The 13154-nt window shown below is 38.1% G+C and overlaps 7 pseudogenes; all 7 read left to right on the forward strand.

Moving 5' to 3' along the window:
* The first annotated feature begins 2854 nt into the window (after positions 1–2854).
* On the forward strand, positions 2855–2973 carry LOC115926963 (annotated as a pseudogene).
* An 802-nt stretch (positions 2974–3775) lies between these two features.
* Positions 3776–3894, forward strand: LOC115926924 (annotated as a pseudogene).
* A 5412-nt stretch (positions 3895–9306) lies between these two features.
* Positions 9307–9425, forward strand: LOC115926925 (annotated as a pseudogene).
* A 761-nt stretch (positions 9426–10186) lies between these two features.
* Positions 10187–10305, forward strand: LOC115926930 (annotated as a pseudogene).
* Positions 10306–11074: 769 nt separating this feature from the next.
* Positions 11075–11193, forward strand: LOC115926931 (annotated as a pseudogene).
* A 769-nt stretch (positions 11194–11962) lies between these two features.
* On the forward strand, positions 11963–12081 carry LOC115926933 (annotated as a pseudogene).
* A 761-nt stretch (positions 12082–12842) lies between these two features.
* Positions 12843–12961, forward strand: LOC115926934 (annotated as a pseudogene).
* Positions 12962–13154: the final 193 nt, after the last annotated feature.

Below are 13154 nucleotides of genomic sequence, written 5' to 3' on the forward strand. Positions count from 1 at the left end.
AAGGCTATGTTAGTTGGAGTAGAGAGGCCCTTTAATGAGTCGGGTATAGTTTGATGACACCCATCTGAGAGATGCGGATTGTCGTGGATTCGAGCCCTGGTACGTCACTTTTAATAATTGCCAGAGCATTAATCTATATTTACCACTCCATACCCAGGAGAGTAATGGGGACCTGGTAGAATGACGGAAATCATTCTGATCGTAATTGCCATGGGCCTTTATAGTATTAATGGTATGAATACTCCCCACGGGAGGTGGTGCACACATTGTGGGCGTGAACGAAATCCGCCGCAGTGATTACATACTAAGGCTACATGTTGTTTTCGGGGTAGGGGCCTACTGTGAAAGAACTTTATTCCTTCGTTTCCATCTGAACCCGGACCTCATCTTATAAACGGATTTCGATTAATCAAAATTTGATTTGATTTGATGATGTGATGCTTATTTATTCCATATAGGCCTATACATCAACATATATCATATTTACAACCGTATTACTTTAGATGTGTGATGATTACATGGTATATAATAGAAAAGGGGTCGGCTAAAGCATAAGCTTGAAGTGACGTCCTCTTCAAAATTAAAATAATAATTCATACAATAGTCAGCGATGCATACAAGTAAAGAGAGGAAGGAATAAAAGTACACAAATGGCATAGGAAGAAAAGGGACAGAGAGGAAGTAGAGGGAGAGAAAGTTACATTCATGATAGTGTCCGGAAGAGCTGAATTATATAAAGACAAGTTGTGCATGAAATAACAAATTAATTGATGGTAACTTAAAATCAATCTCACTATGTACACGTACATAAGAGATACAGGCGGTTGCACAAAGTTAACGATTAATTTAATAGCGAGTGATCAATTCAAATCAATCGCAACACTTTATATCAGGGTACCCAGTATCAAATCCTTATCTGGGACCAGTCTTATAAAGATCGTGTTGTGCTTGATCCGAATCAATGGCAAGTCCTCCAATCACAAGTTTTCACTCTCCTATATCTCTTATTTAGATATAGCTGCGATTGATATCAGTCGAAAATAAGTTGCGATTTATTGCAATTCTTTAAAGCCCGTCTGCACTAGTTTAGCCAGGGGGATAAGACCTCCCTGCAAGGTCACTGACAGGAGGGGGTCACGGGGGACCAACAGGCACCGATTAGGCATCGTTTGTAGAGGGCGCAAGTAGCTATAAGTAGCGCAGTGGGGCTTTAAAAGACCCTGGTTCACAAAATGACGTCAAACATACCACTTTTAGCAGCAGCACCGTCCTCAAGTACCTCTGCCACAACCACTCTCCCAAGAAGGGGTGTATTTGAGCCACCCTCGAGGTACATCTTAAGCGGTCCATCCTTCACGATCTCCACCTTTCTCAGGGTTCGATCATCAATCTGGCGTGTAGTGAACTGATGATAAAATATTGATAGAAATATAAAGGAGATTAAATGAAACAGAACTGTTCAGCACTACCTCAGCACGTATTGAAACGTCATCTTGAAAATAGAACAACAGACTTTAAAAAGTAAAAATGTACAAAAGGCGAAGAAAACACTATACAACATAACGCAAAGTTATATTGTTGTGTGTAACGTGACACTTATCAGACATAGTCAATAGAAAAGTTTCACCCCTTTACTATATTTTTCATTCCTTTGACATTAGATTACAATAATTCATACCAGTTCCTCCATTTTCCCACCAGTTTTCATTTAACGCAAGTATTATCCTTATTTTTGGCTGATGACCTTTCTTTGTTTCTCCTACTTGACAAATGCGAAATAACCGACTATTCAGTATGTTGCCAATTTGATAACGTTAACATGGAGTAAGGATCCTTGGTCCACCACTCTGGCTGGTTGGAAGCAGGTTTGGGCTTCGGTTTGGGCATCGGTTTTTCATCCTGTAAACAAGGCATAGAAGTGCAGCTTTTTTCTTTTTTTTTCATCATACATTTTCGTGAACATAACATGGCTTGATACAATATTTCAAGTGTATATAACTTATACAGATAATAAACGATATTAAACAAATATATTGAATTTAAACAAATATATTGCATGCATAATTAACATACATTCGATGCAGGAGTTGTAGACAATGTGATGACCTAGACATGGAGACATCCTTCTCTTACCCTTTTCATTTTATTTCTCTCTTTTTTCCCCTCTTCAAATTCCCTCATAGGAAAAAAATATCACGCTTTTCTGGAGGAAAGACGGGGAGCAAAAAAAAGGATGACGAGTTTTTGGTGACTCTTCCCTTCTAAAAGAAGCTTATTATCGACCTCTAACTCCGTCCTTCCTTCCCTCCTTCACCTCTATAACAAACTCCCGCCCCTCCCCCCCCCCCATCCCATCCCTGCCCGGCTCCTCCTTTTTCTTTTCTTCCATCCTTCATGTAGCATTACGGCAAAATATTTTATCCGCAACCGTTTCCAAGACAGTGTCAATGCGCACACTCTTTGCGCATTATGACCATTACGTCATAAACAAAGACAAGGTGAATACTATATATCGCGTGTCGAGGTACTAGGTTTGCTCAAAGGCTTATTTGGAATATGACGTTAGCTTGTTATATTCCTCTTCCCCAGGGGGACCTGATCTCAACAAGGCATAGAAGTGCAGCTCTGGACTATTATTGATACCCCCAATAATATAGTTGAACAAAAGCTCCATCTACAGAGGACACAGTCTCTTAGTTGGAGAAGAGGCGTTCGGGCTAAATCCGTTTCCTCATCCAGTCGGGCACTTTGAAACAATCATGAACATCTGAAACTACTACTACCACCCCATTGAAAGAAATCAGATGGTGACGTCATTGTTAATCTTAAATAGGTTTAAATTGACGAGTCTTTTGTCTACGACCATACCATGCTAAACATACCGGTTCTCGTCCGATCACCAAAGGCAAGAAACATAGGGCCTGGTCAGTAATTGGATGGGAGACCGCCTTTGAATACCGGGTGTTGTAGGCATTTTTTTAAATTTGAATTGATTTATTGGTTTCTGCATCTTTTTTTCTTTTTTTTTCATCATACATTTTCATGAACATAACATGGCTTCATACAATATTTCAAGTGTTCACGCTTATCTGGAGGAAATACGGGGAGCAAAAAAAAGGATGACGAGTTTTTGGTGACTCTTCCCTTCTAAAAGAAGCTTATTATCGACCTATAACTTCGTCCTTCCTTCCCTCCTTCACCTCTATAACAAACTCCCGCCCCTACCCCCCCCCCCCCATCCCATCCCTGCCCCTACCTCCCCCCCCCCATCCCATCCCTGCCCGGCTCCTCCTTTTTCTTTTCTTCCATCCTCCATGTAGCATTATGGCAAAATGTTTTATCCGCAACCGTTTCCAAGACAGTGTCAATGCGCACACTCTTTGCGCAAGATGACCATTACGTCATAAACAAAGACAAGGTGAATACTATATATCGCGTGTCGAGGTACTAGGTTTGCTCAAAGGCTTATTTGGAATATGACGTTAGCTTGTTATATTCCTCTTCTCCAGGGGGACCTGATCTCAACAAGGCATAGAAGTGCAGCTCTGGACTATTATTGATACCCCCAATAATATAGTTGAACAAGAGCTCCATCTACAGAGGACACAGTCTCTTAGTTGGAGAAGAGGCGTTCGGGCTAAATCCGTTTCCTCACCCAGTCGGGCACTTTGAAACAATCATGAACATCTGAAACTACTACTACCACCCCATTGAAAGAAATCAGATGGTGACGTCATTGTTTAATCTTAAATAGGTTTAAATTGACGAGTCTTTTGTCTACGACCATACCATGCTGAGCATACCGGTTCTCGTCCGATCACCGAAGTCAAGAAACATAGGGCCTGGTCAGTAATTGGATGGGAGACCGCCTTTGAATACCGGGTGTTGTAGGCATTTTTTTTTTTAATTTGAATTGATTTATTGGTTTCTGCATCTTTTTTTTTTTTTTTCATCATACATTTTCATGAACATAACATGGCTTCATACAATATTTCAAGTGTTCACGCTTATCTGGAGGAAAGACGGGGAGCAAAAAAAAAGGATGACGAGTTTTTGGTGACTCTTCCCTTCTAAAAGAAGCTTATTATCGACCTATAACTCCGTCCTTCCTTCCCTCCTTCAGTTCTATAACAAACTCCCGCCCCTCCCCCGCCCCATCCCATCCCTACCCGGCTCCTCCTTTTTCTTTTCTTCCATCCTCCATGTAGCATTATGGCAAAATGTTTTATCCGCAACCGTTTCCAAGACAGTGTGAATGCGCACACTCTTTGCGCATTATGACCATTACGTCATAAACAAAGACAAGGTGAATACTATATATCGCGTGTCGAGGTACTAGGTTTGCTCAAAGGGTTATTTGGAATATGACGTTAGCTTGTTATATTCCTCTTCCCCAGGGGGACCTGATCTCAACAAGGCATAGAAGTGCAGCTCTGGACTATTATTGATACCCCCAATAATATAGTTGAACAAGAGCTCCATCTACAGAGGACACAGTCTCTTAGTTGGAGAAGAGGCGTTTGGGCTAAATCCGTTTCCTCACCCAGTCGGGCACTTTGAAACAATCATGAACATCTGAAACTACTACTACCACCCCATTGAAAGAAATCAGATGGTGACGTCATTGTTAATCTTAAATAGGTTTAAATTGACGAATCTTTTGTCTACGACCATACCATTTTTTTTTGTTTTCATAGGTTTTTATTCGTTTCTCTCAAAGAAAATTGTACATTTATAACATAATACATTGGATACAAAATAACAAAATAATTTAACATAGGTCTTTATAAATTTACCAATGATCTTTTACATTTGCATACAAAAGTTACACCTCTTCATTTTCCTTTGGAGACAAAAAAAAATTATATATATAAAATAGGGAAAAAGCTACAAAACACCTACTACCCCCCCACCCCACACAACATTTAAACACATAACATGTACAACAGTATACAAAACACACGCTAACATAGAACGAGCAACAAAAAAAAAAAAAAAAAAAAAAAAAAAAAAAAAAAAAAAAAACTGAAAACATTTATTCTAAACTTTCCAAAGCTTCCCATTTCCTTAAATGAATTGAAAGTGTGTCTCTTTCCATTGAAAGTTCCTTCTCTTCATTTCTATTTTCCAACAATCTATATTCTATTTCTTTTGCTTTTGGAGGGTTTCCCTTCTCTCTACTGTGGAAAATCATATATTTAATCAAAATTAAAATGTGGTTCAATAATTGCTCTGTTTTAAATGTAGTGTCATCTATTCCTATATGAATTTATTTCCAGGATAATTTCTTCAAAATTGGTAAATTAAGTCTATCTCCACATTTCCCCCAGACTTCCTTTATTGTATTACATTCAAAGAATATATGTTGATAAGTTTCTTCAAAATTTTTGCAAAATGAGCACAAACCATTTTCATGGAACCTGAATCTATGTAAATGATGATTTGTATATAAAATATTATGCAATAATTTGAACTGAAATTCTCGCAGTTTACTACTTAAGGTACACATCCTTGGTTGAACATATATCTTTTCTACTTCTTTTCTTGGAATATTGTAAAGTGTCATTAAATTGCCGCCTGCCGAGTTTGTTTCTACATTCTTTTTAATTTGACTCTTATATACCATTTTTGCAGTTAAATCTTCAAATGTAAACACTTTCTTTGAAAAAATAAATTCTAAACTAAAGCCAGTGTGAATTGCTTTTCTTAAAGGTTGAACATTCTGTTTCCATTCATAAGGGGCTACGTTATAAATTTGTTTTACTTTATCAATTTCCACTCTGCTCAAACCTAACATTATAAAATGAGCTTCAGGTTTCAATTCTCCATTTTCTTCACAAATGTGATGAATTCGATATATATTTTTCAAAAACAAAGTTTCCTCAAATAAGGTTTGACCTTCTAGTTGAATAAAATTATTATTATACAATATTTCATTCCCTTTGTATCTCTCTTCTGTTTTAACATATTCTTTCATATCTATTCATGCTTTCAGAAGATTCTGATAAAAGGAAGGTAACATAAGTTTCACTGTATCTCTCCAATAATTGCAATAAAATATTAAATTACCTCCTATCGGTCTCATCAAATATTTAAAGTATTGTTTCCACTTGATATCATGAGTTCCTGTTACAAGCCTTTTTATCCACATTATTCTTTGTGCTTTTACAAACAACCTAAAATTCATCATTTTGAGCCCACCCTGCTGATAGTCTAACATCATTGTACTTCTTTTAATTTTATCTTTACCTCTCCACAAAAAATCAAAACATATTACTTCCATTTCTTTGTATACCCACTCTGGAACTGGCATTAGTGATGTTACATATGTCAATTTAGAATATCCATATACTTTCATCAATTGAATTTTACCCATTAAAGTTAGGTCACGCTGTTTCCACCACGTCAGTAGTTTTTTAATTTTGCTCAATATTTCCTTATAATTCATTTTTTCCTTGATATCTACATGAACTGAAAAATAAACACCTAATATTTTAACAGCATCTACAAGTTTCCCAAACGGAAATATGTTATTAGACACCTGTGGGCCCAGGGGCAGAATATATGTCTTATCCTTGTTTAACTTTAATCCTGATATTTTATAAAAACCTTCTAAACGTGTTCTATTTCCTTAACTGAACTCATATCTTTGATGAAGAGTGTTATATCATCAGCATATAATACTTGCTTTATTTCTGTATTTCCAAAACAAATTCCTTTTACCAATTGATTGTTTCTAATCGTATGAGCTAAAATTTCAATGCATAAAATGAACAGGTATGGAGATAATGGGTCTCCTTGTCTAATTCCTCTTTCAACTTTAAAATAACCTGTTGATGCGTTTCCATTCATAACACAACTTTCAGTATTAGTATAAAGTATATTCACCCATTTACAAAACAATGGTCCAAACCCAAATGAATTTAAGACTTTGTATAGAAAACAATGAGAAACAGAGTCGAATGCCTTTTCAAAATCTAAGGCCATCAAAAAAGCATTTTCCTTATAAAAAGAAGTATGAAAAATCATGTCATCTATTATTCTTATGGCTTCTCCAATGTTTCTATTCTTAACATATCCAAGTTGATCAGAAGATACAATATCAGGTAAAATTTCTTGCAATCTCTTTGAAAGTATCTTTGTTAAAATTTTATAATCCACATTTAAAAGAGAAATCGGTCTGTAATTCTTAATAAAGTCTGAATCTTTATCTTTTTTATGTATCAAGGTGATAACTGCTTGTCTCTGAGAGGCCGATAGTTCTCCATGATTAAAGGCTTCATTAAAAGATGCAAGGATTAGATCTCCAATTACCGGCCAAAATTTAAGATAAAACTCTACACTTAAGCCATCATTTCCTGGTGATTTATTTAATTTCATATTTTTTAATATTTCTATACATTCCCTTTCTACTATCTTTTCTTCACCTAAACCCTTTAAGGTCTCGTTCAATTTTGGCATGTTACTAGGGAAAAATTCTAAACCTCCATCTAGTACAACTTCTATTTTTTTATACAACTGACTGTAAAACTGTTTTATTCCCTCGACAATTTCTTTTTCCTTAGTAACAATCTTTCCGTTTACGTTTAATTTCTGTATTACACTTTTCTTTCTATTTGCTTCCATGAGCTGTTTAAAAAATGCTGTATTCTTCTCTCCACATTCATACCAAGAGGCCCTTGATCGTATTTTTAAACCTTCATTAATATAGTCATAAAATACTCTTAGTTGTTGTTTCTTAATTTTCAGTTGTTCAAGGATATCTTTATAATGTACATTATTGATTGATAGTAGACTATCTTCCAAGTCTTCAATTTCTTTTTCTAGCTTTTCTATTTTTTCCTTCCTTTCCCTTGCCCTTTTCTTTGAAAATTTAGTTGTAAACCTGCGTATTTCCATTTTGATATAGTCCCATAATACTCTCTTGTCTTTTATCTCAGATAACATTTTGTTCTTTAAAGTCTTTATTTCTTCCTTCATCTTTAAAACATAGTCTCTATCATTTACCAAGCTATTATTGAACTTCCAATAACCCCTTTTACCCTGAAATTGTCCAGACGTTCTATCATGCAGAACCAAATTAACAGCTGAATGGTCGGGTGCTAAGGAGGGAATAATGTCACATTTGGATGTTATCTGTTCTAAATTCTCTGATATAATGAAATAATCCAAACGGCTTTGCATAAATGGATTCCCTTGTCTATAAGTATATTGTTTTTTATCTTTATTTTTATTTCTCCATACATCTCTTAATCTAAATTCATCCATGAATTCTTCTAATTTGCTACTGAATTTTGATTGCTTCTTTGTAACTTGTCCAAAATAATCTAAGTTCTTGTCTCTAATAACATTAAAATCACCTCCAAGAACTACTGGGTTCCCTTCTGAATTGTTTCTATACAACAACTCCCTTAAATCCATTAAACATTTTATTTGCTGAACGTACCGGTTATCGTCCGATCACCGAAGTCAAGAAACATAGGGCCTGGTCAGTAATTGGATGGGAGACCGCCTTTGAATACCGGGTGTTGTAGGCATTTTTTTTATTATTTGAATTAATTTACTGGTTTCTGCATCTTTTTTTCTTTTTTTTTCATCACACATTTTCATGAACATAACATGGCTTCATACAATATTTCAAGTGTTCATGCTTATCTGGAGGAAAGACGGGGAGCAAAAAAAAGGATGACGAGTTTTTGGTGACTCTTCCCTTCTAAAAGAAGCTTATTATCGACCTATAACTCCGTCCTTCCTTCCCTCCTTCAGTTCTTTAACAAACTCCCGCCCCTCCCCCCGCCCCATCCCATCCCTACCCGGCTCCTCCTTTTTCTTTTCTTCCATCCTCCATGTAGCATTATGGCAAAATGTTTTATCCGCAACCGTTTACAAGACAGTGTCAATGCGCACACTCTTTGCGCATGATGACCATTACGTCATAAACAAAGACAAGGTGAATACTATATATCGCGTGTCGAGGTACTAGGTTTGCTCAAAGGCTTATTTGGAATATGACGTTAGCTTGTTATATTACTCTTCCCCAGGGGGACCTGATCTCAACAAGGCATAGAAGTGCAGCTCTGGACTATTATTGATACCCCCAATAATATAGTTGAACAAGAGCTCCATCTACAGAGGACACAGTCTCTTAGTTGGAGAAGAGGCGTTTGGGCTAAATCCGTTTCCTCACCCAGTCGGGCACTTTGAAACAATCATGAACATCTGAAACTACTACTACCACCCCATTGAAAGAAATCAGATGGTGACGTCATTGTTAATCTTAAATAGGTTTAAATTGACGAGTCTTTTGTCTACGACCATACCATGCTGAGCATACCGGTTCTCGTCCGATCACCGAAGTCAAGAAACATAGGGCCTGGTCAGTAATTGGATGGGAGACCGCCTTTGAATACCGGGTGTTGTAGGCATTTTTTTTTATTTGAATTAATTTATTGGTTTCTGCATCTTTTTTTTTTTTTTTCATCATACATTTTCATGAACATAACATGGCTTCATACAATATTTCAAGTGTTCACGCTTATCTGGAGGAAAGACGGGGAGCAAAAAAAAGGATGACGAGTTTTTGGTGACTCTTCCCTTCTAAAAGAAGCTTATTATCGACCTATAACTCCGTCTTTCCTTCCCTCCTTCAGTTCTATAACAAACTCCCGCCCCTCCCCCTCCCCATCCCATCCCTGCCCGGCTCCTCCTTTTTCTTTTCTTACATCCTCCATGTAGCATTATGGTAAAATGTTTTATCCGCAACCGTTTCCAAGACAGTGTCAATGCGCACACTCTTTGCGCATGATGACCATTACGTCATAAACAAAGACAAGGTGAATAATATCGCGTGTCGAGGTACTAGGTTTGCTCAAAGGCTTATTTGGAATATGACGTTAGCTTGTTATATTCCTCTTCCCCAGGGGGACCTGATCTCAACAAGGCATAGAAGTGCAGCTCTGGACTATTATTGATACCCCCAATAATATGGTTGAACAAGAGCTCCATCTACAGAGGACACAGTCTCTTGGTTGGAAAAGAGGCGTTCGGGCTAAATCCGTTTCCTCACCCAGTCGGGCACTTTGAAACAATCATGAACATCTGAAACTACTACTACCACCCCATTGAAAGAAATCAGATGGTGACGTCATTGTTTAATCTTAAATAGGTTTAAATTGACGAGTCTTTTGTCTACGACCATACCATGCTGAACATACCGGTTATCGTCCGATCACCGAAGTCAAGAAACATAGGGCCTGGTCAGTAATTGGATGGGAGACCGCCTTTGAATACCGGGTGTTGTAGGCATTTTTTTTATTATTTGAATTAATTTACTGGTTTCTGCATCTTTTTTTCTTTTTTTTTCATCACACATTTTCATGAACATAACATGGCTTCATACAATATTTCAAGTGTTCACGCTCATCTGGAGGAAAGACGGGGAGCAAAAAAAGAATGACGAGTTTTTGGTGACTCTTCCCTTCTAAAAGAAGCTTATTATCGACCTATAACTCCGTCCTTCCCTCCCTCCTTCAGTTCTATAACAAACTCCCGCCCCTCCCCCCGCCCCATCCCATCCCTGCCCGGCTCCTCCTTTTTCTTTTCTTACATCCTCCATGTAGCATTATGGTAAAATGTTTTATCCGCAACCGTTTCCAAGACAGTGTCAATGCGCACACTCTTTGCGCATGATGACCATTACGTCATAAACAAAGACAAGGTGAATACTATATATCGCGTGTCGAGGTACTAGGTTTGCTCAAAGGCTTATTTGGAATATGACGTTAGCTTGTTATATTCCTCTTCCCCAGGGGGACCTGATATCAACAAGGCATAGACGTGCAGCTTTCGACTATTATTGATACCCCCAATAATATAGTTGAACAAGAGCTCCATCTACAGAGGACACAGTCTCTTAGTTGGAGAAGAGGCGTTCGGGCTAAATCCGTTTCCTCACCCAGTCGGGCACTTTGAAACAATCATGAACATCTGAAACTACTACTACCACCCCATTGAAAGAAATCAGATGGTGACGTCATTGTTTAATCTTAAATAGGTTTAAATTGACGAGTCTTTTGTCTACGACCATACCATGCTGAACATACCGGTTATCGTCCGATCACCGAAGTCAAGAAACATAGGGCCTGGTCAGTAATTGGATGGGAGACCGCCTTTGAATACCGGGTGTTGTAGGCATTTTTTTTATTATTTGAATTAATTTACTGGTTTCTGCATCTTTTTTTCTTTTTTTTTCATCACACATTTTCATGAACATAACATGGCTTCATACAATATTTCAAGTGTTCACGCTCATCTGGAGTAAAGACGGGGAGCAAAAAAAGAATGACGAGTTTTTGGTGACTCTTCCCTTCTAAAAGAAGCTTATTATCGACCTATAACTCCGTCCTTCCCTCCCTCCTTCACCTCTATAACAAACTCCCGCCCCTCCCCCCGCCCCATCCCATCCCTGCCCGGCTCCTCCTTTTTCTTTTCTTACATCCTCCATGTAGCATTATGGTAAAATGTTTTATCCGCAACCGTTTCCAAGACAGTGTCAATGCGCACACTCTTTGCGCATGATGACCATTACGTCATAAACAAAGACAAGGTGAATACTATATATCGCGTGTCGAGGTACTAGGTTTGCTCAAAGGCTTATTTGGAATATGACGTTAGCTTGTTATATTCCTCTTCCCCAGGGGGACCTGATATCAACAAGGCATAGACGTGCAGCTCTGGACTATTATTGATACCCCCAATAATATAGTTGAACAAGAGCTCCATCTACAGAGGACACAGTCTCTTAGTTGGAGAAGAGGCGTTCGGGCTAAATCCGTTTCCTCACCCAGTCGGGCACTTTGAAACAATCATGAACATCTGAAACTACTACTACCACCCCATTGAAAGAAATCAGATGGTGACGTCATTGTTTAATCTTAAATAGGTTTAAATTGACGAGTCTTTTGTCTACGACCATACCATGCTGAACATACCGGTTATCGTCCGATCACCGAAGTCAAGAAACATAGGGCCTGGTCAGTAATTGGATGGGAGACCGCCTTTGAATACCGGGTGTTGTAGGCATTTTTTTTATTATTTGAATTAATTTACTGGTTTCTGCATCTTTTTTTTTCATCACACATTTTCATGAACATAACATGGCTTCATACAATATTTCAAGTGTTCACGCTCATCTGGAGTAAAGACGGGGAGCAAAAAAAGAATGACGAGTTTTTGGTGACTCTTCCCTTCTAAAAGAAGCTTATTATCGACCTATAACTCCGTCCTTCCCTCCCTCCTTCACCTCTATAACAAACTCCCGCCCCTCCCCCCGCCCCATCCCATCCCTGCCCGGCTCCTCCTTTTTCTTTTCTTACATCCTCCATGTAGCATTATGGTAAAATGTTTTATCCGCAACCGTTTCCAAGACAGTGTCAATGCGCACACTCTTTGCGCATGATGACCATTACGTCATAAACAAAGACAAGGTGAATACTATATATCGCGTGTCGAGGTACTAGGTTTGCTCAAAGGCTTATTTGGAATATGACGTTAGCTTGTTATATTCCTCTTCCCCAGGGGGACCTGATCTCAACAAGGCATAGAAGTGCAGCTCTGGACTATTATTGATACCCCCAATAATATGGTTGAACATGAGCTCCATCTACAGAGGACACAGTCTCTTGGTTGGAAAAGAGGCGTTCGGGCTAAATCCGTTTCCTCACCCAGTCGGGCACTTTGAAACAATCATGAACATCTGAAACTACTACTACCACCCCATTGAAAGAAATCAGATGGTGACGTCATTGTTTAATCTTAAATAGGTTTAAATTGACGAGTCTTTTGTCTACGACCATACCATGCTGAACATACCGGTTATCGTCCGATCACCGAAGTCAAGAAACATAGGGCCTGGTCAGTAATTGGATGGGAGACCGCCTTTGAATACCGGGTGTTGTAGGCATTTTTTTTATTATTTGAATTAATTTACTGGTTTCTGCATCTTTTTTTTTTTTTTTCATCACACATTTTCATGAACATAACATGGCTTCATACAATATTTCAAGTGTTCACGCTTATCTGGAGGAAAGACGGAGAGCAAAAAAAAGGATGACGAGTTTTTGGTGACTCTTCCCTTCTAAAAGAAGCTTATTATC

This window comes from Strongylocentrotus purpuratus, unplaced genomic scaffold (assembly GCF_000002235.5).
Source record: "Strongylocentrotus purpuratus isolate Spur 01 unplaced genomic scaffold, Spur_5.0 spur5_scaffold_2, whole genome shotgun sequence".
Lineage (NCBI taxonomy): Eukaryota > Metazoa > Echinodermata > Echinoidea > Camarodonta > Strongylocentrotidae > Strongylocentrotus > Strongylocentrotus purpuratus.